This window comes from Carlito syrichta, unplaced genomic scaffold (genome assembly GCF_000164805.1).
Source record: "Carlito syrichta isolate Samal-C Ts95f unplaced genomic scaffold, Tarsius_syrichta-2.0.1 Scaffold309811, whole genome shotgun sequence".
NCBI lineage: Eukaryota > Metazoa > Chordata > Mammalia > Primates > Tarsiidae > Carlito > Carlito syrichta.
Genome location: NW_007253907.1, coordinates 78,503 through 84,163, shown reverse-complemented (window position 1 = coordinate 84,163; position 5,661 = coordinate 78,503).

The window sequence follows — 5,661 nt, the reverse complement described above, 5'->3', positions numbered from 1 at the left end:
AGGAGATGGAAAGCAGGAGTGCATTCTGGGGACAGAGGGAAGCAGGGCCTCTGTCCCGCCTGACTGAGGAGAGTGCTTTCGTGCCACACGAAGGGGATTGTAGGTGAAAATGGCGCCTATTATCTCTGCGCATCAGTGTAACTTCCCAGGGGCCTCCCCTTGAAAATGCCCATTTGTCGCTCTGTGAATGTGGCTTGTGCGCCTTACTTTCACAACACCCATCACAGTTTGTACCTTATTGTTATTTATTTATCGCTGGCCTCCCCACCAGACTGTGAGCCCCATGACAGCTGGGAGCACACACCCACCACCCTATTCCCAGTGCTAAGCCACGTCTGGCAAAGCGTCTGCTGTGAAGTGTATGTGTTAAGCACATCAATGAAGTGTCTTCTGCAGATTAAGAAACCCATCTCACAAGGACAAAATAGGAACAGATGCCAGTCCCGGTCCTGTATGGACGAGAGCTAAAGAATGAAAAGAGGCCAGGTGGGGGGGCTTAACCCCATAATCCCAGCACTTTGGGAGGCAGAGGTGAGAGGATCACTTGAGGCCAGGAGTTTCAGATCAGCCCGGACAAGACAGCAAGACCAAGTCACCATTAAAAAAGTTAAAAATAAAGCAGCCAGGCCTGGTGACATTTGTAGTTCCAGCTATTTGGGAGACTGAGGTGGGTGGACTGCTTGAGCCCAAGGGGCTGAGGCTGCAGTGAGCTATGATCCTACTCAGCCTGAGAGATAGAGCTCGACTTTGTCTCTTAAAAAAAAATTAAAGAATGACAAAATGACTTAGGTGAGGCAGTTCTGGGTTCCCACATCCTTTCCTGCTTCCAGCAGGGATGTGGTCTAAGTCCTCTCTTACTCTGGATGGCTTAAGCAGCAAACATTTATTCCTTACAGTTCTGGAGGCTGAAAGACCAAAGTCAAGATGCTGGCTGTTCTGGTGTCTAGTGAGGGCTCAACCCTGGTTTGTAGAAGGCATCTTCTCATTGTGTCCTCAAATGGTGGGGAGCAGAGGAAGGAAGCATGCTCTCGGTTTCTTCTGATCCCACTGGGGAAGCTCCATCCTCGTGGTCCAGTTACTGCCCAAAGGCCCGTGGTCTAACACTGTCACATCCAGGGTTGAGATTTCAGCATGGGAATATGGGGGGTGGTGGTGCACAGTCTAAAATACATAATATATCATGAAATGTTGCAGGTGCAAGAAGCAGTTCTCTTAAAGATGGTGTTGCCTTGACACATTTCTTTTCCTTGACCTTTGGGTGATATCTGCACTTGGAGACTTGCTCTTGTAGTCTTCTTGACTTTGGTTCACAAAGTCTGAGAGAAGGAAATAAAATTGTTAGAAAATGAAATGGAAATAAGGGGAACTTTTACAGAGAGATGAATTTGTGTGCATTAAGCACAAATTTTATGTGCCGTGATATATTTTTAAATGTATGTGAGTGATTTTTACAAATGAATATTTGAATATCCACATGAATTTTTACACGTGGATAATTGAAATTAGATAAGAGAGTGGTACATCATCTACCACCATGACATTTCCTCCTAAAGTTATTCAAAAGAAATGTAAAAGAATAAATCCAAATAAATTCCTTGTGTCACACAAGACTGTGGGAACAAGGGACCTTGCCTCCTGGTTGCCATCATGGCTGTTACACTTTCTTTTTTTTTTTTTCATCTATTGGGGGTTTACAACAATAGTAAAAATCACTGCTCTATTTCAGAAGCAGACAGATTTCTAGCTTAGTTTTCTAGTTGGTTGTCTACTCTCATCTCCCCAGACACCACATAGTCTGCAAGATCAGACTGGCTTAGCTTGAAAGGGGCCTGCCGATGTTAGTGGCTCTTGGCCGCATGGACCAGGAACAGCCAGGGCTGGGCTCAGGGAATCGGTGGTCTCTGTGTCTGGGCACCACGTGGCAGTGATGCCTCCACTTCACCTTATGTTGTGGGTGGCCAAGGGCCCCACGGCGTGAAGAGCACCATGTGAGGTCTGTTACACTGATGCTCGGGGTCACTGCTATTTGGTTTTTCAGGGAAAAGGATTTATTTTCTGTTAAGAGTAGATTTTTCCAGGAAAACTCTTACCGGGGGGGATTCAAAATTGCAACACTGTCAGGCAACACAACATGGACACACAAAAGATGAGGTTCTTCCTGATAGGAAAGATGGCTGAGAAGTGTGTGTGTGGAAAATTGTGACACATTAGGAAACCAGGAAACTGTTCAGTGGCATCAGTTCTATGCAAATGTGGCCACATTTGCATATTTCCTTTCCAGTCTCACACATGAAGAGGCCCCAGGTGGTGCTGAGAGAAGAGGCAGTTTGGTTTGGAATTTTGTAATAATTTGTGTCTTTCATTCATTCACCAACTGTGGCAAACATGGTGAAAATGGTTGGGAAGGCCTTTTCTTTGAGGGAAAATGCAAGTTCTTTCTGCAATCTGGCTCCAACAGTCCTATGTAGGTGGCCCATCTCTGGTGAGCTGGAAAGCCATGGTAAAGAGTTTGACTCTGAGAAATACACTGAGTTCCTTATCTCTCTGGAAAATATGAGAGGTGTGAAGACAGGTATGAGCCAAGGAGAACCAGAGATGAGGGAAGGAGGGAGGGGGCTAGATGAAGAAACATGACTGTGATGTTTTCCAGATACTAAGATGAACAGAAATAAAAACTTCTGACTACCTGTTTATTTTCATTAGGAAAATGAAACACACAAGACAATGACAGAAACGGGCACAAAATTTGCAGAGCCCAGAGCATCATGGAAGCATGGAAGCCCGAGTCCACACAGCAGGCACAAAAGTACAGTCAAAGGTGCTAAGACTCAAACAACTTCCTGTGAATGTTTTATTCCTTATATAGCATAACAGGTTACATGGGAGTAATGGCAAATGTGCAACTGGTGAAAGTAATGTTTTGGTGTTCTAACTGTATGCAATATGGTAGCACTTTCTTATATGGTCTGTTGACTGATCATGAGGTTTTTTTGGTTCATCTTTCTACAAATGTATTTATTAAATCATTGCATGCTTTTAGAAACTTCATTTTCAGTCAGCAGTATGGAAAGTGATGTCAGTCACTCTTGGCAAATGTTTGATAGCAAACAATTTTTTATAATTTTCAATGTAAAAGTATCATTCTGATAATATAATTGTCCTGGAGCTGTTAAGAATATTTATAGGTGCTGGGCTCGGTTGCTCAGCCTGTAATCCCAGCGCTTTGGGAGGCTGAGGTGAGTGGATTGCCTGGACCCACGGGTTCGAGATCCACCTGGGCAAATTGGAGAGAGCTCATCTCTACAATAAATATAAAATTAGCCAGGTGTGGTAGCAAGTGCCTGTAGTTCCAGCTACTTGGAAGGCTGAGGCGGAAGGATCGCCGGAACCCAGCAGGTCGAGACTGCCGTGGCTGGGAGCAGCCACTGCACTCCAGTCTGGGTGACAGAATGAGACTCCAACTCAAAAAAAGAAAAAGAATATTTATAGGCTGTGATAACATTGAGTTAGAAGTTTTTGATAAATTATTTCAAAATATGAGTCTTAATACTTATAGAGTTGAAAATTCGTATGAGAAAATTGTTCTTAAAGTTATTTCTTCATATAAGTCAATTTCTTGTTAGTTTACATGTAATTGTAAATGCAAATTTATTTAATGATATCTTTATGTTTCCTCTGACATTTCCTGTCATTTGTAGGACATCACACAGGAAAACACAAGTGGCTTAATGATTGGTGTAGAATTCAAAGCACTTGTTTACTTCACATTCTAGCATATATTTTTAATTACAAGGAAACATCATTTTAAAATTTCCTTAATAATTGTTTTATCCAAAACATAGTCCTCTTTGAATTAATGCATGTATCTTTACATTTAATTTCTATTTCTAATTCTGTGGCTATTGGTTTTGTAATGTTGCAGTAATTATCTAAACCAGAGATTCTGAACTCTTTGAAAAATTCTCATAATTCTCTGATAAGCTTTAATTGCAGAATCATGTGTAAGTTTTTATTTTGTAATAATTTGCTGACAGTGTTTACAGCCTGAGTTGTTGTCTTTTAAATATAGGAAAGCTACCCACATGCCCATTTATTTCAGTTAAGAACATGGAACACAGTAAATTTGGTCAGAGATGGCAACAGAAATTGCAAATGAAAAAGGTGACACCCCTTACCAAAAAGCAGGAAAAAGGTGCAATAATCCAAAATCCAGCAAATCAAGGTCACTTTTACCAATTAATATCTCATTTAGCTTCCCACTATTTTATTTTTTCTATGATTTAACATTTTTTCTTTTTTTTTTGAGAGACAAAAACTTAGCCTAAGGTCTCAATATCATAGGAGAAAATAAATGAGATCATATTAATTAGACTGTGATACAAAGGAATAAAAACTCACTTTTATTACCTTATTCACAAAATATTCTCAAAAGGACACAGTTTGGAAAAATATTCTTAATAAATATGCCACCACCATTTATATCATATTTCATCTGTAAGGAAAAGTTGGGTTAACTATCTGATACTTCAGGATCAGTAGAAGCAGCTTTTTCTTAGATACAGAACTGGAGGCATAAAAGTTCACCCTTTCCTGGTCTCAGCAGAAATGTTAATGCTTTGTTTCTTCTGCAAACCAGAGAGTCTTAAATCCATGATATATATTAACCTCCAAAGCTCTTCATTTGGGATTGTGGATATGGCCAAGATAATACTTCTGAAACTTAAATTAGTGTCTTAATACTAAGTCTTTCAAAGTTATATCCTGCTTAAATCATTATATAAGAGAGTAACATGCTCTTTGGTAGTTGTGGGAATTCTATTTGAAAAGTTTCCATGTTGCATGTGTTCAACAATGCATCAATTAGTTGAACTACTTAGGTTCAACTCTTTGAAAAAAAGATACCAAGTGAGACACAATATATTTTCAAGGCAATATTCAAGTGATGCTTTAATTTCAAAAGTCAGTCTGATTTAGATAGAATGAGTTTTTAAAAAATGCAGTACTTGATCATGGTGTCTTCCCTGCCGGGAGCAGCCACTGCACTCCAGTCTGGGTGATAGAGTGAGACTCCAAATTTTAAAAAAGTGCAATACTTATAATGAAAGCTAAAGCACAGCAATGGTTTTAATAAGGGCTCATTAAAAACTATGATTCTTGGCAACATATCCCTTACTACATAAACTATAAAATTTGTATGTTCAGAGGGCAAACAGTATTCTCTTTGTTGAGCTAGAGAATGGAGGGGCGAAGAAAGGAACTATTTCAAGCTACACTAATAAATTTTTAGTGAGTCCTTTCAAGCGTCTTGCCAAAACATCAGACAGGTTTAGGAGAATGCTTGACTGCAAATTGATCCAGAAAAATTTGATTGATGTCATCACTCAACCAGGTGCCTTCCACAGTTTGTGACTCAGAATGTATTGCAGCTGGAATTGTGTTTAACCTATCAAGCATTCCTCTTGTGAATTTAGCTTAATTATGAAAAATAAATGAAAAAACAATAAATAGGAAATACCTGGTACGAGTACCCAATTTTTGCTAAGACTTACCTCAAATATTTGCAGTACTTGTTCAAAAAGCACTGAGTGGTGTTTTTATTTATTTATTTATTTATTATAACCAATATTTTTTTATTATGATATTGTGGGGTACAGTTAAGGG